Source organism: Vulpes lagopus, chromosome 16 (genome assembly GCF_018345385.1).
Source record: "Vulpes lagopus strain Blue_001 chromosome 16, ASM1834538v1, whole genome shotgun sequence".
In the NCBI taxonomy this organism is placed as follows: domain Eukaryota; kingdom Metazoa; phylum Chordata; class Mammalia; order Carnivora; family Canidae; genus Vulpes; species Vulpes lagopus.
This window is the reverse complement of record NC_054839.1, coordinates 16,920,691-16,941,700: the sequence shown is the minus strand read 5'-3', so window position 1 is coordinate 16,941,700 and position 21,010 is coordinate 16,920,691. Positions and strand designations below refer to the sequence as shown.

The 21,010-nt window shown below is 38.2% G+C and overlaps 1 protein-coding gene and 1 non-coding gene across 2 annotated transcripts in view; one reads left to right on the top strand and one right to left on the bottom strand.

Moving 5' to 3' along the window:
- The window catches only part of GPC6 (glypican 6), a 1,091,020-nt gene that overhangs the window by 483,894 nt on the left and 586,116 nt on the right, over positions 1-21,010 (top strand). The gene's annotated exons all lie outside the window — the stretch shown is intronic.
- LOC121477197 lies at positions 14,021-14,127 on the bottom strand. The gene has a single exon (XR_005984128.1). It is a non-coding gene; the product is annotated as a U6 spliceosomal RNA (small nuclear RNA).

The following is a 21,010-nucleotide window of genomic DNA, read 5'->3' as shown; positions in this document are numbered from 1 at the left end:
GCTTTTTGTTTTTTTTTCCTTTTCCATTTGAAGAGATCCTCATATACCAGATTGGGAACCATTGCAGCGTACCGGATTTGGATGCAGACTCCAGGTGGTAGCACAGTGTACCCTGACACCCACAAGGAGAGTTTCCCTGGAAGCAGCCTCCTCTTTCAGTTGAAGGACTTTGCAGGCACTTGTATTAGGTCATCATGGTCCTTGATGCAAGAAAGGCATCATTTTTGCCTCCTGTAAAAGATGCTATCTTGCTGTTTCTTCTTGGGTAGGAATGCAGAGTAAGTCAATGTGGATTATGTGGCAAGAATTTCAGAGTGCTGGAAAGGCCCTTGTGTCATGTCATCTGAAATCATTCTTACTCCCTGAAATTCACTTTAGCTCAAGAATTTGATCTTCATTGGAATAGATACCCTTGGGAAAGGCTAGTACTTCACATTTCTATCATTATTTGTTTCCGGATGTCCAGAGTGGGTTTTAGAACCTTGTGCATTTGAAATGGAGGCATATCTGCTAAAAGGGAGAAAAATAAGGGACTCCCAAACCTGTGAACAGTTCATTTCCTCTGAATTCTGACTTCACATGCTGCTTCTCCCAAAGCTAAGTCACTGTAGTGAACAGCACTGCCTTTCAGCATTCCAAAGAAACATTCAATTTTATGTGACTTAGTGTTTGTGATGCACATATGATGTGCAACAATATGCTTTGGAAAACATGATTTTGCTTTTAAGTCTAGAAGACTGTCGTTTTATAGCTTCAGAGGATTTTTGTGTAAGAAAGATGTGCTGGAGTAATTCTCTACTGTTATTTCTTTTGTACCACCAATAACTTTATCTTGGAAATTGATTTCCTCCATGGTAGAGAAAAATAGCTTACATTTCCAGTGGAAGATATGTATGTGTTTACCAGCATTCTCTCACTCTCTCTATTTATCATTCCCAGTAAATTTTGAGGAAGTTACACTTTGCATCAGTATTCATGGGAACAGTCCCTGGAGGTCCACCTGGGCTGCACCCTGGCTGGGGACAGTGTGTTCAGTGGAGGTGCTCTTAGCATTTGAGGCAAGGCAATATTTCATTTTGCAAGAATGAACTGCACACTTCGGGATGTTTGGTGCCCTGGCCTCTAAATTCCAGAAGCATCTTGTCATCATCATGACAACCAAAAGAAAATAAAATCCAAAAACACCCCCCACGCATTTCCCTACACCTCAGTGAGGAGTTCCATCATTGGTGGAAAACCACAAGGCAGGGGCGCCTGGGTGGCTCACTCGGTTAAGCATCTGCTTTCGGCTCAGGTTGTGATCCCACGGTCCTGGGATCGAGCCCCGCGTCAGGCTCCTTGCTCAGTGGGGAGCCTGCTTCTCCCTCTGCCTGCTTCTCCCCCTGCTTGTGCTCTCTCTCTTCTTCCATCTCAAATAAATAAGTAAAAAAGAAGAAGAAACCACAAGGCAGCCTCTTGCCCAAGGCAGAATCATTCTCCAAGTCATCTGGCAGGTGGCTGTCTTCAAAGCTGGGATGCCTCCTTTCAGTGATTACAAATTGGCCCTCTGTAACTCCTGTCCTGTATGCCTCAGGTCTCCATTCATTGACTACTTTTAGTTTCAGAATGCATGCCAGTGCTAGATGATGCTGGAGTGTTTGGGTTGCTTTTTAATGAGGATCCACCAAATGCTGAGGCAGTGGAATGACAATGCTGTGTGATTTTACATAGCTTGTATTCAGTTCAATGGTGATGTGTGTGCAGAACTGGCTTTTCCCACTACCAAGGGCATACGAGATATGGTGGTGAGAAATGGATCACTTTTCTTTTCCCTTATTCAGACTTCCCAATCTTTCCAGCTGTACTTAGGCTTTCAAAGTGCCACTGATAAGCTGATGATTTTGTTTTAGGAGCTCGATGGGGAGAGGGAGATTAAATACTGCAAACCGTGTGCACTAACGCTGTCCCCTAGGCAAATAAACAAGAGCACTTCTGAAGAGATGTAAAATTGGTTTTCCAGGCTTAACTTCCACAACTGTTTTAATAGAGCTTGTAAAAATATACTCTAATTGCTCTGTGGCACTTTTTACATTGCAGAGATTCTACTTCAAACCTTTTATGACTCCCCTGTTCTACAGGTAGATGTTTATATTATGACAGATACCTCTAATTAGCTAAACAAGAAAAACCTACCGAATAATTCCCTGCGTGGAAATTAAACCTTCTGGACCAAGCTCTCGATGCCAGCACTCTGTTTCTACATTGTTTCTGATTCTCCATGTAAGTCCATGCACCTTCATAAATACACATACACAGCAACTGTTTGAAACCTGGTTCACCAAGTGACCCTGTGAATCTGCCTGGGGGATAAGACATTTGAGATTCTATGGCACAAGGAATGATCCTACAACATCTCTCAGCAAATCGTAAAGGGGGCATCTGGGCCTCTGAATCTTCGAGATGCCCATAGAAGGTCATGGCTTTGGAAGAGCAGTGAGTCAGGCACAGATAGCTCAGGTGTTGGGAAGCATTACTTCGGGTTGCTGGGAGATCTATGCTACCTATATCTACGGACGGAGTGAGAGGCAGCAGACACATCTATTTTTTTTCAGATTCGGAGGCTCAGAGCATCATAACCTCCCATGGCCTAAAGCTCGGCAAACATTTCTTGGTCACTTCTTTCTAAGCTTCCGGGCCTTACTTCTCTATCTTCCTGTGTTGATCTCTTTCTAGGTGACAGTAATTCTCTCACCTTCACTGAGTCCTACAGGCCATCTCCTCAACTTCTAGACCATTATGTGTCCTGTGGAAGAAAGAGTGAACCCAGGGCTTTGTTGAAAGCTTTGCTGTGGAGATTTCCTGTTGGAATTCAGGCACCACAGATTTCACCATTTCTGCAGCTGACACACATTTCATGTTGGGCTAGAAAAGCTGGCTTTAGCCAGGCACAATGTGCAATTTCATATAGGAAAAAGAAAAAAGGAAGTGAACGATTAAGATTTCTATTTGAATTATTAATTTCTTCAGGGGCTTAGGCTGGACCATTTCCCAGGCCCCCGCAAGGCTAAAGTTATGTGGATCTAAATTAGATCCGGTCTCTGGTCTTATAAGAAGTGATTTCATAGACAATTTTCTCATTCCCTCCATTTCTGGGCATTAATCCCCTGATTCCCAAACGCTGGGTTCATAAGCATAGTAGTTCCACTGCACCAACTGAGTTTGTTTCTGAATTGGCTGATCTGCTTACATTGCATTTTTGGTTTCAATGGTCAGAACTTTCCAAAAGCTAACGTTGAGATGACTTTGATTCTCAGACTCAAAAACTAACAAAAGGAGGCAAAGGAGTAGCTAATGGAGGTGCAAGGCTTCTGAGGAGAACAAGTGGGATGTAAAAAGTCCCTGAGCAGAAATTGTCATGACTGATATATGGAGGAAGAGCCTCATATTAAGGCTGATTTTTTTCCCCAGTTCAACTTCTTTCCTGAGTACATATTTCTTCTCTCACTCCTCCTCTATACACACAATACACACACACACACACACACACACACACACATATATACATATACATATATATATATGTTAATTCTTTTATAAAACTAGAGGATAAACGTACCGGAATTTGTTCTATGATTTATAGAATTTATGCTTTACTGTATATATGATTCATTCTATGTATAAATAGAATACATATGTATATATACACTTAGAGTTTTCTATGATGTATGCCTGTTATCCTGAATGTTCTGATAGTAATACATGTAGAAAATTAATATATACCAAAACCTGGATTCTATATATGGAGATATGTGTGAACTTTTATATGTGAATAGACCAGCCCCATATCATTATATATGTTCGCCTACAGATATAGATCTTTTCATCTTAAGAATTCCAAGGGTTGTATTTTCTTCCTCTCCTACCCTCCAAGCATGAAGGTTTCTCCCTGAATACCTGCCCTGGCTCTTCAAATCTGTGGAAGGTGAGCTGTGGAAAGTGAGCACTGAATCAGCTGTTGCTGCAGTGCTTCTGTTGACATCACTTCTTTTTCACCTACTGGCATTTCCTAACTGTGTCATCATTTACTCATTTCCTGTGTTCTCGTGTGTTTGTTTAATTTTTAATGCAGGTCTCTCTGTGATCTGATTCCTGTGTTCATTTCCAATCCCAGGCCCTCTTCTACCTCTTCCTTCCTCTATTTCTAGCCCTAAAATCTAGTCTTTTTGAAAGATGTAGTGTTTTTCTTCTATTGTCACACTTTTTTTCTTTTGTTTCTCCAGTCCAGAATAATTGCCAGCTTGAATTCCCATGGTCTCCTCCCACTGATCTACAGGATCCAAATCAAGTATCTCCTCCTCTGGGAGATAAGTTACAGGTTTTCCTTATTTCCCAGAGAAATGATCATGCTTTTCTTTGTAGTAATGTCGTCCATGTGCCCAAAATAACACTTTACAAGCTACTTCATAGGTCTGCTTTTAAGCTTATCACCCATTCTAGACTGAGCAAGCTTTATTCACTATTGTCCCCCTACGTATCTCTACTGTACTTGGGTTACATGTGGCACATAGTACCTGTGTTCTGAAGCAAAGCAACTAGTGGAGAGCATTTCATAATGGTTCCAACGTCACTGATAAAAGACATATTATTTAATGTTTACTGAAAACCTCATTAATAACTGTTACTCTCAGTTAACATGGAAAGAATGCTTAAAGTTTGCATCAGAATAAATTATTATATTGACAGGCAGGTGGGATATACTATGGAATTTTTTTTTCCATTCTACATATAATTTATAACATGATGACTACACTTAATACTACTGTATTGTAGAATTGAAATTTGCTAAGAAAGTAGAACATAAGTGTTTTCACCAAAAAAAAAAAAAAAAAAGTTAAATATGAGGTTGTAGATGGGTTAATTAACTTAATGGTGGGAAGTCCTTTTACAAAGTATATCAAATCATTATATTGTACACTTTAAATATTCTACAATTTTATTTCTCCATTATACCTCAAAAAATCTGGAGAGGGGATCAAGGCCATCTCAATCATATTTTCAAGAGGGCCCAGACCACTACCCCAAAGACTCATCCTTCAGTAAAATATACTGTATTTATGGATGCTGAAGTAAATTAATATGCCAACCTTTTCTATGCCTTCTCCTGCATTCACCTCAGAATTCCAGCTAATGATTGCATGTGCGTTTCTTCACTGGATTTAAGACCCGCTTTTTTGTTCCTCTAGTTACATATGCTTTTGAGTTTAAATTCCTTGGCATCCTTTAAAGTTTGCAAAGCACCATGAAAAATCACTGAAATGAAAAGCACTAAAATATGTAAATTGTTGGTATTGTTCGTACGTGCTTCTTCACATAGGATATGATCATTTCAAAGACAAAGTAAGATTTCTTTCATGTCAACAGCGATTATGTTTACTGTTGGGATCAGTCTTCGATATATGAGAGTTACTACTTCTTGAAAGTTAAAAAAAGTTGTTTTAAACTTTTGGAATTTATATTTCAAATTCATTAACCCCTTTTTCTTTCTTCCTGCCTCCTTTATTTCTTCCCACTATTTTTGTTGAAAATTATGAGTTTGGAGGCAGTTGCAAAAGCTTGTAGTAGTAAAATTGTCAGTAAGTAATTTTATATTAGATACTGGTTTATAGACTCCGATTTCAAAAAGCAGTTTAATTTTCTTTTAGTGTAAAATATAAAAAATATTGATTTGGGGGGGACTTGCACTCTACTATGTAGCATGTTAGCAAAGAGCTTAGAAGTTAATTCTTTAATACAGACAGATTATAAACTAGCACTCAGAGGCACATCTTCAATTTGCTGGAGGGTTATTATTCTGGCCTGTAGGTCATGCTTAAGACAGTTCAGTCTTCTTTTCCCTACCGTCGCCCTTGCTATACTTTTTAAAGACAAAAGTGTATCCCTATAGTGACCAAACAGTGACAAATTTGAGATGTTTCCCTTTGTCTTTAGAAATTAGAAACAGTCTGATGCACTTCTGAAATCCTACAGCTTTCAAAGCCCAGGAATTTTGTTGATCTCATATTTCCTGGTGTCTGCTTTTGAAAGCAAAACGACTATTCTCCCAGGAATCCTTCGGTCAGAGTTACGACTGATGATGTGAGTCGATAAATGCTTCTTGACCTGTGGTCAATGTAACAGCAAGGCTCTAGGGACATGAGGCATCTGCCCAGAATGGAGCTGTAAGCTTGAATGCAGAAGGGCCTGGAATAACATGCAAGCAAAGGAGAAGAAAGCTACCAAGAGTAGGATGAAATTTATGGACTGGCAGGGAATTTTAAAATAAAAGGTTATGCTTGACTTAGCTGTCACCTTTAAGGAAAGAAAACGAGATTTTTAAAAAATATTATGCAAATGTAAAAGTGACCTAACCAACATTTACGGATAAATCCATATTATTGTTCTAAGTCAGGTCCTGATGTGCTGGTGCACAGATAAAATACAGATCAATTTACTCGTTACATGATTGGCGACCACACTAATTGTGATTCATAACTGTCACCCACCATTTGTGCTATTTGAGAGCAATTCTGAGCGTAGGTAATTATGGTAGATTGCCCCTGTGCCAAGCAGACATTGCATAAATCCTTCAGCTGAGGTAAGCCTGACAAGCTGTGAGTAATAGACTGCACCTTGGAACAGATTTATATTTGAGGCTCAGCTAGCTGGAGTGCTTCATACTTTTCATTTCTCAATAACTTGACTGGAACTAAGGCAGTCAGTTATTTCCCAAATTCTCCATTTTCATGATAGGATAATCAATAAAGAGCAACTATTAATTTAGAGTCACTCTGATATACTAGGACTAGACAGTTTTACTATGATATTGATTACTTCTGTAATTTACCACTGGTCCTAAATGCCAACATGATCCAGACACTTTGAAGGTCATTAGAAATAGGTTGCTTCCTAGTGATGCAAGTTCACTTCTTGATAAGGCCAAAGGCTTTGTGGTCATGATAGTTGGACTCCTTGATTCTTCCAAAAGTACCATAATTTTAGCAATCACACATTACACCACATAGCCGAAAAGAGAAGAGCAAAGTTAAGAGGTGTTTTTTCTTTATAGCTGGAGTTCTCCAAATGAGGACCAGGAATGATTGTAGGCCACCATCCTCCCACACAGTAGGACCCTGGATAGCCCCCGGTTGTTATCTTGCATCTGATCTTTTGTAGAGGAGTTTCCCACCACAGTCAGATGTCATGCAAGGAGTTCTCAATAAGCAAAGTTTTCTACGTGATACAGGTTTCAAATCTAGTCTGAAAAGATATCCTGGATGTCTGTTGCCTCCAAAGTCCTATAATTTCCCATAGGATATCTCAGATGGGACAGCTTGTGATTTCTAAAATTAAATAAAAATTAAACGGAATTTGTGAATTTTCTCAATTATCTACATTTTCTCAGTACCATGTTACTGCCTAGCATTCTTGCTGACCACCTGCTTTCTCCGGAAGGAGATTTGAGATTTTAGAGTGATTGTTCAATTCTTCATCTCCTTGATCTTTTCTTATCTAGGCCATTTTTGAATCCTGCAAGACTTTCTCCTTTATCTCACTCCATGAACTTCTACTGCATACATTCTAAGGGTTTGCCTAAAATGAAATAATAGGAATCAATGGCCATACCATTGTATATCGGGGTTGCTGTATTTGAATCATTAGTGGTATCTACTAATCCCTTTGCAATTATCTCAGTAGATTTCTTTTTCTTTCTTTTCTTTTCTTTTCTTTTCTTTTCTTTTCTTTTCTTTTCTTTTCTTTTCTTTTCTTTTCTTTTCTTTTCTTTTCTTTCTTTTCTTTTCTTTTCTTTCTTTCCTTTCTTTCTTTCTTTTTAGTAGATTTCTTCCTGGCCAATCACCTATTCACCTAAAGCCAAGTGAGCCTGTTTTGTTTTTTTCAACCATAATGGCTTCTCATTTGGTTTAGGACCAAACTGCCAAGCCCTAATACATAGTCGGTGCTTTGACTACAAATATTCTCCCTCTCCTCAACAAATCAAAACTCTTTGGCTTTACAAAACACTACTGTTGTAATATGAACCAATAAACTGCAATTTTAAGATGTTATATGTTTATTATATTTTGTTGTATTTGATGTTGCCTAGTTTTTAACATGCCTTTTTGAATAATTTATGTGACTTAGTTTTTAAAATGGAATTTACTAGCTCTAAATACAGTATAGTATCTGATTCATATCTACCAGGAATAAATTAGCACCACTGATGAACCAACAAAATTTGAGACTCTGACGTGTGGGTTGTAGCATTTTTTGAGCATATTATTACACATTGAAATTGTTTGTGAGGAGAACAAAGACACACACACACACACACACACACACACACACACACCATAGAGTCCAGCTATGACCAAATTAATAAAAAGTGTATATTAACAGAAATTGTGTAAGGTTAATGGCAGAAGGAGTAGTAAATGTTCAAGGCCAATGTTGAAAGAGTAAAAAGATATTCCTGGAAGATTAGAATCAAGTCCTTTATTAAAAAGCTAGTAAGAGATAAAAAATTAGTGATCAGTGTATGTTTCTGTAAGTTTCATAAGATCTATCTAGATGTCTGTGTAGTTGGAATAGATGCATATTTTTATAGGCCATTGGCCATTATCTGTTTTATGAAGCTATATAAAAATAAACAAATAACATTGTATCTTTTTTTCATAAAGTCCATGTGTTCTGGGGAAGGACAACTTACTTATTTTTAAGTATCAGAAATCTCCATGCCTACAAATACAGGTAACCATGTATCACTTGATTAAGTTGCTTTAAAAAATGGTCACACATATTTAAGAATTTTCCAAGTAGGTTATATAAGGATGCCAGTTTTATTCCCCTTACCTTCATAAGTGTTATTTAGAATCCAAACTTTAAAAAAAATGAGTATAATCTACATTTTCATACATATATATGTCCGAGAAGACAGAATCCTATTGAGAAGGCTAAGCTTAACCATTAAATTAATATATGCTTCAGATTACATGCATGACTCTTAATGCAGGTTACTCTTTTGGGGGTGATTATGGTCCCATTTAACAAAAATTCACAATGGTGAATATAAGGTACCCGAGAGATACAAAGACACAGAACAATTAATGAGTCCCAAAGGTGTCTTATCTGATTTTAGTGCTGACCTCTTAAATGGAAAATCATTGCTGCTATCCCTGTTGAGAGAATTTTAATTTATGGAATGGGCCTGTACCTCAAAGAATAACACAGTACTGTTCCCAAGTTCTATCACTTTTCCTGGAAGTTAACTTTTTGATATGATGAAAGAAAAGTCAGCCTTTGCTAAACTCAACCTTTAAGCCTAAATGAAACCCTGTTACCTATGTGAGCGCAGCACAGCCCAATGACAAATGAGCCATAAGTGACTGCAACAGGATGCCTGATGAGGACTTTCGATATCTAACTCAAATCAGACCTTGAGTGTTGTGAGGTTTTGGCAGGGTCCAAGGTCAGTGTGCAAAGTAAAAAGGCTATGCTCTAAGTTATTTAGGTTCCATTACAGGATTTGTGTTCCCATCAGCCCTTAAGCTTGTAACAAGTGCTTGCAGATAATTATTCAGTGAAAGGAGTGGATCATTGGAATTGAGGTATTTTGGCTTTTTTCTTTTTCAGTGAGTGAAAAAAAAAATTGAAGGAAATTTGTGGAAGTCTGCTGAGTATTTGGATGCATAACTAGGGCATAGTGCTACTGATAATGGATTTTGCACATGTACTTGGCAAGTGGGTCTGAAACATTTCCTTTCTGAAAAAAGTGAAATTAATCAATTTTATTAAATTAAAAGATGATTTTGTAGTGTATTACATTATGCCAAGGAAAAATATTTTTTTAAAAACTTGAATTTTGGGAAGGAGAAGGAAAGATGATACAAGGAGATACTATAACCATTTTCATCATCAAATCACCATTAAAAATGTTGAGGTATTTGTCAGAATTTTTACAAACTAAATACTGCTTTTGGACAGTTTGCTAATGCAATCTTGTAAAATAATGTTTCAGTTGACTGGCTTCATTCTCATGAAGTAAAACACATATATTTAATATGTGACTTAAGCTTGACCTAAGACCAAATAAATATAATTGTTACTAGTGGCAAAAAAGGACCAGCTTACTTTGGATCACTCATTTTAGCTCAGTGGACACCATCATCAAATCACCATTAAAAATTTTGAGGTATTTGTCAGAATTTTTACAAACTAAATACTGCTTTTGGACAGTTTGCTAATGCAATCTTGTAAAATAATGTTTCAGTTGACTGGCTTCATTCTCATGAAGTAAAACACATATATTTAATATGTAACTTAAGCTTGACTTAAGACCAAATAAATATAATTGTTACTAGTGGCAAAAAAGGACCAGCTTACTTTGGATCACTCATTTTAGCTCAGTGGACACCCCTGATGGATTCAAAAATAAAATGCAGTGCTGCAGAATGCACTATTTTTAACTCAGTCACAGTGACATCGGGCTTGTTTGGCAGTGCTTGGACTGAGCTCCCTAGAACTAGTGTTGATATGGTTTCTTGAACATTAATCCACAGGGACATAATTGTAACTTTTTAAAAATAATCAGTATGCTAAGCATTATATGACTGAGAAGCCACTGCCTGAAAAGAGATGTGCAATAATGAAGGTATTCCTTTTTGAGATAATTTTAGCTGCTTATCAGAGCAGCAGCAGCAGCAGCTGTATTTTGGACTTAGGGTTTCTATTTAATGCACCATGAAAATGCAACAAGTACTCCACCAGAAAATCATATTTTGTTGAAAGAAGTAAAGCAAAATGAGCTGCAGTTCTATACTAAGGAATCTTAAAACAGGGAAAATTTAACTTAGTAGTATATTTTTTAAAATGTTTTGAGTCACTTTTTTTTTAGTTTGTACTTATAAATTGCCTCAGAGTAAAAATATTTTTAGAATCCTTATCAGTCAGAAAAACATCTTCTTCAATCAAAATTAGTTGGACTCTGTAGCTAAAATAACCCCATTTTACTTGTTTGTGGAATGGCTGTTGAGACTATTTTTATAAGCAAATGGCAAATGCTGCTCCAATGTATAGCTGGTGCAAATTAAGTGTATACTCTATTTCACAAATGAAGGGAGAATTATTGGAAACACTCTTCCCCTGATCAGTAAAAACTGATTACCATCAAAGAAGGGCCTGATTACTAACCACCAGCTTAGTGTTTAGCCAGAACATCTGGCCAACTCAGAGGGGAAAATTTGCTGAGCTTAAAAAATGTTTATTCCAACTTTCAACTCATGCATGTATAGAACACAGATGAGGAAACATCTGATGTCCTTTGGATTTCTGTTGTTAAACAAATGTAACTCATCTTCAAGCAAAAATTGAGTAAGATTTTTTCCTCATTGATTTGGCTCCTTAAGCTCTTAAGTAACAAAGACTAGAAAAGAAAGAGAAACAAAACCAAGAATGATTAGAGCCCTTAAAAATACCCGAAGGATAATTTTGACTTTACATCTCTTCACATACACTTTGATCTAGGTGGACTTTTGTTTAATTCAACCTAGGTTGTTGAGTGCATGCTACATGCAAGGCACAGAACCCAGTGCTCGCTGGAGATCATGAGCTCAGGACCTACCCATGCCTTGACTGCAACCCTTGCCCTGACGTATGCCCTGCCCTGTCTGCGGCTGGCACAGGTCTTCCTACCCTTTAGAGCTTGGTTAATTATTACTAACCTGCAGAGCAAATGACTCTACTTGGTGTTATTTGCCCTGAGGATCCTTCCTTGACCATTCAAAATTAGGTCCCTAGAGTCATTAAAGTTATCTATTCCTTGGCATGTATAGTTGACATCAAGATTTCTGGTTTGCTTCCTATTCCTGTCCCCCTGCCCCCAGCCTGTAAATTTAATTCAGTGACTTTGTTTCACTATTGTATTGCAGGCCCCAGAACTGAGCCTGACATAAACCAGGTAAACTCAGTAATATTGGTTGAATAAATAAATAAATAAATAACTTAATTAGTCACCTCCTGTATCCTCAGTGCAGTTTCATCTAGGGAAGAAGGTGTGTATAAAAATGACAAGAAGGGAAAACAGAGTAAGGGAAGTGCTAAAAGACAAATATGAAAGGAGTGGATATGTACAGTTATGGCCACCAGGACATTCTTCATAGAGAAATAAATCCCTATTAAGGAGAAATGCTGGGCTATGTAGGCTATTAATAAGAATGTAGTTTTTTGGATAAAAAGCTTATTTTAACATAATTTTGAAAAAACACATATTCATGGTAAAGTACTCAGTCTTCAGTCCTCTTTGGGCTGTTCTCTGCAATGTTTTTTTTTGTTTGTTTGTTTTTTCAGTTTCTTTCAAGAAAGGATTGTTCTTTTACCAGATTCTGACCAGGCAGCTTCATGGGATAACTTTTTCTCACTATAAAAGTGGGATTTAAACCCTAATTTCCAAAAATACAGTAGCTAGCTAAAATTAGCATGATTTAATGCTCTGGGTCAACTAAAAGTGACATGTGAACATCAGCTAAAAAAGAAAGGTTCTAAATCCTGTAAATCTCAGTGGGGATTTTTCATTGGCTCATTCTGTTACAATCTTTTTCTCAGGGATAAGGTTTTCTAAGTCAATATTTTCCTAAAAGCCTGCCCTTTTGTCTTCCACTAAATATGGTAGTCTTTGTTTCTTCACTGACCACATGAGAACAGAAGGAAAATTTCTTCTCAGAGAAGACAGAGCAAAGGAATATATGTTTCTTGCCAAAGGTTATCACAGCCTAATGGTATGAAGGAATGTCCACTTCTCTAAACAGAATGTGCTATGCTTTCTGAAGTTGACACCATTTATTTAGTCTCGTGAAATAGCTGGTAAAGTGATCCAGGTTTGAGAGAAATACAAGCTGGGAGAGCCGGCCATGTGTGGCTAACAAGGAGTCATGGAGGGAGCAGAGGTTTCTGGGAGGAGAGGAGTGCAGGGTCGTGGGGGGGTATCCCCTTCTCTGCCACTCCCTGCTCCCCAGCTTCATGGCACTGCTTTCTTCTCTCGCTCACCTTCCTCTCGTATCTTGCCATATTCATATCCCCTACCCCTTCCATATTTTTAATTACCATTTTTCTCTTATACCTGTTCATTTGCTTTTATTTTTTGGCTCCTGTGCTATAGTTATTTGGGGCATAGCTTAGCACCTTCACCAGATGGGAATTCAGGTGAAGGCAGAGAAGTTAGCAGGCGCACACAAACTCTAAATAAGTGTAGGCCTCGGAAGGCTGATTTATAGTCTATCAGTACCCTCTAAGCTAAAGTCAATTGTCTCCAACTCTGGTGTACCTCAGCATCAGCTGGGAAACCTGTTCAAGCAAAAGATGCTGCATCTCTACCCTAGCCCTCTGGGCTTTGATTTCTGTGTTTATTGAGCAAGTAGCTAAGAACTACTTAGCTAATTTAGAGGGAGGGGTGATCTACCAGGAGTGAGAGATACGAGGACACTCCTGAGCAAATCGAGTCAGTTGTTCGCCCTATTAGGCTCAAAGACCAGAGCCAAAACCAAATCCACTAAATCTACCTTCTGTCTTTCAATTTCAATTATTCATAAAAAACCCTCATAAACCTCTACCTTCTATGGATATAAAATAGACGTGTTACTTATTTTTGTTTTTCAGTTGTGTCTCAATTATTCCATGGGTTAATGTATATATTAACCCATGGAATAATTATATTATATATGTAATATATATATTATTTTTTATATAATATATATTAATATATGCAGCAATATTAATATATTACATGTATGTAATATATATTAATATATATGCAGCAATCTCATAACATTGATTTAAGAACTACGAGATAAAATATGTCAGGCACTTAATTGCCTAATTCTAAGTACTCAATAATATTAGCTATTAATTCTTTCTCTGAATGCCCAAAGGTATTTCCTTTGTGCCTTCTTGAAATACTAATCTCCAGTGAAGGAGGATTCTCACTGGTCTTTTTTTTTTTTTTTTTAAGTCTGCAAAAAATATGGAACGCTTCACGAATTTGCGTGTCATCCTTGCGCAGGGGCCATGCTAATCTTCTCTGTATCGTTCCAATTTTAGTATATGTGCTGCCGAAGCGAGCACTCTCACTGGTCATCTAAACTGACAACTGGTCTAATACATGCCACCTGTTTGTTCAGGCTGAGGAGCTGAGCCGTTTTATATAGTCTCCTTCAGAGGCAGGCCCTCTGGCTAGTGTGCCAACTGTATTTGGTTCCTCTCCACTCAATGGCTGCTCCTGGAGAGACCTGCCTACTCTGTACCTTCCTCAGGTTTAGAGGCTTCTCCACACTCACCGTGGCAGGAGAAGGAGTCTTCTCACTTCTTTCTGGATTCTTTTGTGGATGATGATGATTTTTTTTCTCAGTGCATATCAGTTCAAGACACAGTGATTGCTGTTGGAAATGTGCTTGCAGAAGTTAACTTTCCAACTTCTCTGCCTAGTTCTCAGCAGTTAAGCTTAAGGTTAATAATAAACCAAGACCCACTTCTTCTAGAAAATAGGTCTTTTCTGTCCATATTCTTTCTTGGTGAAAGAAGGTTTTAGAATGACTGATTTGGCATTTATTGAAACAGTGTTCATCATTATGACGGTTTATAATTTGCTGACCAGTTGAAACACAAAACAAAGGACGATCCTCTAGGTAGAAGATGCACATTATAACCTCTCCCCATGCTCCTTGCCCTCTTATTGTCCATCTCAGCAACGTGTATTGGTCTCAAACACCATGGTCTTTTCTCATCCTGTCTGTTTTATGCTAAACCTAATGTGTATGCTGAAGGGATAATGGCTGCCCTCATGCCCAGAATAACCAAACATGTCATCTGTACAAGCAAGTTGTTTCAGTCACTCTGAGAGAAATTTAGTAGCATACAGGTCAGAAAGTAAGTCCGTGAACTAACTGGAAACACAGCCCAAGACGACTGACTCCCAGCTCCGAGCACTGCGCTAGATCACGCTTCCTCCCTCCGTGAAAGGCTTCCCATGGCAGGAAGAACCAGAGAGCAAGCCTCTAAATTATACATGACTGTTTGTCTCATTTTCCCTCCACAGCTAATTGAAGATGCAGAGTGCTGCTTTTCTGGCTTCATCTTTCTTTGTCATGTCTTACGTCTCCTCTGTGATGGGGAGGACACTCTGCAATTTCATTTCACCAAAGGTGGAAAGAAGCTTAGTAGTCTTTGAGGAGTCCCAGAATTACGGATTATGTCTTGGTTCACACTGAGACCTGCAGTTCATTCTTGGTTTGTTTACCCTTTTAGACTGAAATAAATAAATAACTTTTGAAAGTCAACCACATGAAATTTATAGTTGGTAGGAAAGGATCGTGGATGACTGATGAGAAACTATCACAATATGCAACCAATAGTTAAGGAAAATGATGAAAGCACCCTACCTAATGAATTTTAAGTGTGGAGGAATCAAACTTGGATGAGTGTTCACCATTAAAGCTTGGAGTTTGTTGTACCTGGTTTAGTCTGGCAAAGATTAGGACTCTGGAGAGTCGAGCCAAGTTGCCAAAAACCATAGTTCTGCTGGGTGAAGTGACTCATGAATCATATTTTTATTTTTATTTTTATTTTTTTTATGAATCATATTTTTAAAAGAGAATTCATACATATATGACAGTATGCACTTTGCATATAGTCCTCATAGCATCTCATTTTCTCTGGTATTTGTTCAGGAGTCTTAGAGAATGAAGCACCTAAACTATTAATAAAATGTCACAAATGATAAAGAAAAGTAATGATGTCAACTCACCCTGGATAACTGTAGGATGACTCATTACCTCTGGATATTTTTTGCTCTATTTACAAAAATACCAGCATTACTTAGGTGTAGGGCTGTCTGTGAAATACACATTTCATCACCTTCTTCCCAAAGAGTCATTGATTATTAGGTTGCACAATAGACTTAAACATGCTCATTCAGATTTGCACCAGCTAAAGCTTTATGCCTCCAGCCTGTTCACTCCTATCCTTCATATAATATGGAGTGTAGGCATAGTATGGAATTTGTATGGATAGAAATGAAGGGCTTCAATGGGGAAGTCTAGCCTTGGATGTCTGGTGGTGGGCAGGGAAGCACCATTTGAGAGCTCAGTGATATAAGTGGAGGTGTGTTTTGGGGATTGTAAAAGGCAGTGCATACAGAAGGAAGAGACATAAGAAGAAAGAAGTCTGGGTCAACACTTCTGTAATTCTTTGGGGAAAAAAACAAAAAGACAAAGTAAACAAAATTGTTGTCGTAATAGATAATGGGATATGAAGAAGGGGTAATATAATTCCAGAAGTCAGTCCCGCATGGGCTTTGCCGGTCCCGTCATTCTCTTCATTCCTTAGATGAGGATCTGTCTTCAGGAAGGGCTGAGAGGCCAGTGCCCCTTCTCAGTGTCATTCTGATGAGTTGTCTGCTGACCCCGAGTCTGGATTTCTTAACTTCCTCCCTCATCCTTTTTTCTACTGACATGCTGCCTTTAGGAATGAATAGAGCACCAGGAAAACTTGGAGTCATGTCAAATGTACAAATTCCTTCTATTCAAGGATTATATTCTCTATCACTTACATTGTGAGATTTTTTTTTCTTCAATTTCTTCCAATATATGTAGGTCATCATAGTTAGGGTACTGCTTATCCTTACCAAGAAAGCTCTTGTATGGAGAATGTAGCTAAAAAAAGAAGCAGAGAATAAGAAATGGAGATAGTTTTAAGATAAAGTAGTAAAGTGCCACTCTAGTTAGCATATTTACTTAGCTTACGTATACAGTTTAGCTTCTTTATTTAGCTTCTATATGCCAAGAATTTCTGAAACAGATTTAAAATAGTCCATGTCTCCTTCCCTTCTCTATGATTGAAGGGTTCCTAGGGACCTCTACATTGCCTCTCTGCCAAATTCCTTAGCTAATCAGAAGCTGAGCTGCTACTCTCTCTCATGGTTTTCTCATCTCTTCATTGGCTCCATCTTATGTCCTTTGACTAGGCAACCTCTTTGCAGAATAATATCTGTGCTGTCCATAACCATCAAACCATTAGCTGTCCAGATTTCCCCACCAGGGTGTCTCCTTATTAGGCTTTATGAAGCACTGAGTCTCAAAAGACTGCTCATAGCTCTGGTTGCCATAACAAAGTTATGGGGGCTTAAACAACAGGAATGTATTTCTTACAGTTCTGGAGACTAGGAGGTCCAAGGTCAAAATACCATATATTTGATTCCTGGTGAGTATCCTCCTCCATGTCCTGCAGATGTCTATCTTCTCACTGTTTTCTCACAAGATAAGCATAGTAACTTCCTATCTTTTCCTCCTCTCAGGATGACACTAATTCTATGGAGGAGGCCCCACCTTCATGACCTCAACTAAATTTAACTACCTTGCAAAGTCTATACCTGAAAATACTTTCAAATTGGGGGTTAAGGTCTCAAGATATGAATTTGAGGGAGTTGCACATATTTAGTTTGTAACAACTGTCCCTGGCCATACTAGCTTGAGATTCATTAGAAAGGTATAGAGTGGGAAGCCCAGCTTGCCAGGCAGGCAGCTTTAAGACTTCTCTTCAGGCAGAGGCCTTATAGCAAGCAGTCCATATTGCTAAACAGATCTCTTTTGCACCATGGTTGACAGCTCAGCTACAAGGATACAAGTCCAAACCAGGCAGTCAGCAGCACTGCCTAAGCTCAGATGCCTCAATACTCATAGCAGCCAATGTTTCCAACAGATCTATGGGCATGGTTGCCATTGTATATGATGAGGGGCATGACAGAAAAGTCACCACGTTTGGGGATACCAACAGTATGAAGACCACTCTGGATAATTTAGTTTAATTTCAGGTTCCTCCAGGACTAGACCCAGTTTGCCAATCAGAGTCATTTTTTCTATAGGTTCTATTCGTAAGTAACATAGTTGGTATATACCAAGTGACAGGGGAACAGAGCTTCACCATTCACTGGAAGTCAAGTTCTCACAAGGAAGGAAAAAGACTTCTGGTAACCATTTGCCAACACTTTTGGATTGGTGGACACCTTTTTTTCTATCTTACTTCTTCTCAGAGCCATTGTTAAGAGCACTGGATTATTTTGGGAAGTTATCACAAAGAGCTTCATACTTTTAACTTGATCAGGAGATAAGTTATGCTAATAGTATACACTTTTCTCCCAGCTCTCCTTAGCATATTACTTTTACCAGAATCCCAGACACTAATGACACACTTGATGCTATATTTAGTAAAAGTCATTTATAATATCTGCATGATGGATTAACTTTTACAGGAACTCTTTAATAATATAATGTTGTATTCTGAGTAACAGCCTAATGCATAAATTAAATAAGTTAATACAGAGATATAATAATCATAATAAGTGTTGGTTCATCAATAAGCATCTGTTTGGAAGCTCTGGTGAATCATGTCCTGTTCTGGACTCTGGAAATTTATGGTGAACAAGATGGAAAAAAAAATTATTTAAAGAGCTTGTATTGGACTAACGAGATACTGTCAACAGGTTTAAAAACTAATATGATTTCAGTTATAGTCAGGTGATGCAGTGGATGTGAGACAGTATAGGGTGGAGTGCAGTGGAGTGTGGTGGGGTGGCTAGGTGTGGCAGAGGAATGAGGAATGGCAGATTTAACCAGAAAGATCAGGACCAGCCAAGGCCCATGGGAGGAGATGCCATCTGAGTTGAGGCACAAGGACTTGAGAAAGGGACACCTCTGCCCAGTCCAATGGAGGAGCATCCTAAAGAAAAAGGAGCAAATGCCCAGAGATAGAAAAGTATTAGATATGCACCTAAATTGTGATAGCAACACATATTGTACTTATGGCCAATAATTACTGAGCTTACTCTGTGCTGGGCACTGTGTTAAGTGAGTACTTAATGCTCATTACCTCCTCTGTTTTTCTTTTTCTTTTTTTTTTTCTTTTCTTTCTTTTTTTTTTTTTTTTGTATTTTTTTTTAATTGGAGTTCAATTTGCCAACATATAGTATAGTGCCCAGTGTTCATCCCATCAAGTGTCCTGCTCAGTGCCCATCACCCAGTCACCCCATCCCCCCGCCCACCTCCCCTTCCACTACCCCTTGTTCATTTCCCAGCGTTAGGAGTCTCTTGTTTTGTCACCCTCTCTGATTTTTCCCACTCATTTTCTCTCCTTTCCCCTATAACCCCTTTCACTATTTTTTATATTCCCCGTATGAATGAAACCATATAATGATTATCCTTCTCCGACTGACTTACTTCACTGAGCATAATACCCTCCAGTTCCATCCATGTCGAATCTAATGGTGGGTATTCGTCGTTTCTAATGGCTGAGTAATATTCCATTGTATGTGTGTGTGGATACATATATTAATATATAATAATATATTAATATATCATATAATTAATATAATAATATATATTATTAATATTTATATATCACATTTCTTTATTCATTCATCTTTCGATGCACACCGAGGCTCCTTCACAGTTTGGCTATTGTGGACATTGCTGCTATAAGCACTGAGGTGCAGGTGTCCTGCCATCTCACTGTATCTGTATCTTTGGGGTAAATCCCCAGTAGTGCAATTGCTGGGCTGTAGGGTAGCTCTATTTTTAACTCTTTGAGGAACCTCCACACAGGTTTCCAGAGTGGCTGTACCAGTTCACATTCCCACCAACAGTGCAGGAGGGTTCCCCATTCTCCACATCCTCTCCAACATTTGTTGTTTCCTGTCTTGTTAATTTTCACCATTCTCACTGGTGTAAGGTGGTATCTCATTGTGGTTTTGATTTGTATTTCCCTAATGGCAAGTGATGTGGAGCATTTTTTCATGTGCTTCATGGCCATGTCTATGTCTTCTTTGGTGAACTTTCTGTTCATGTCTTCCACCCATTTCATGATTGGATTATTTGTTTCTTTGCTATTGAGTTTAATAAGTTCTTTATAGATCTTGGATCCTAGCCCTTTATCTAATATGTCATTTGCAAATATCTCCTCCCATTCTGTAGGTTGCCTTTTAGTTTTGTTGATTCGGCAGTGTGGCAGGATACAAATCAATGCCCAGAAATCAGTGACATTTCTATATACTAATAATGAGACTGAAAGAGAAATTAAGGAGTCAGTCCCATTTATAATTCCACCCAAAAGCATAAGATACCCAGGAATAAACCTAACCAAAGAGTTAAAAATCTATACCCTAAAAACTACAGAACACTTCTGAAAGAAATTGAGGAAGACACAAAGAGATGGAAAAATAGTCCATGCTCATGGATTGGAAGAATTAATGCTGTGAAAATGTCAATGTTACCCAGGGCAATTAACACATTCAGTGCAATCCCTATCAAAATACCATGGACTTTCTTCAGAGAGTTGGAACAAATCATCTTAAGATTTGTGTGGAATCAGAAAAGACCCCAAATAGCCAGGGGAATATTGAGAAAGAAAACCAGAGCCGGGGGCATCACAATGCCGGATATCAAGTAGTACTACAAAGCTGTGATCCTCAAGACAGTGTGGTACTGACACAAAAACAGACACATAGATCAATGGAACAGAACAGAGAACCCAGAAATGGGCCCTCAATTCTATGGTCAACTAACATTCGACAAAGCAGGAAAGACTATCCACTGGAAAAAGGACAGTGTCTTCAATAAATGGTGTTGGGACAATTGGAAAGCCACATGCAGAAGAATGACACTAGACCATTCTCTTACACCATACACAAAGATAAACTCAAAATGGATGAAAGACCTAAATGTGAGACAAGAATCCATCAAAATCCTAGAAGAGAACACAGGCAACATCCTTTATGAACTTGGCCACAACAACTTCTTGCAAGATACACCTATGGAGGCAAGGGAAACAAAAACAAAAATGAACTATTGGGACTTCATCAAGATGAAAAGCTTCTCATTTCTTTTTTAAACCATGCACAAGAGTTTACAGATGAAAAACCTAAGCCCACAGAGGTGGACTTCAAGTCACATAGGTTTTA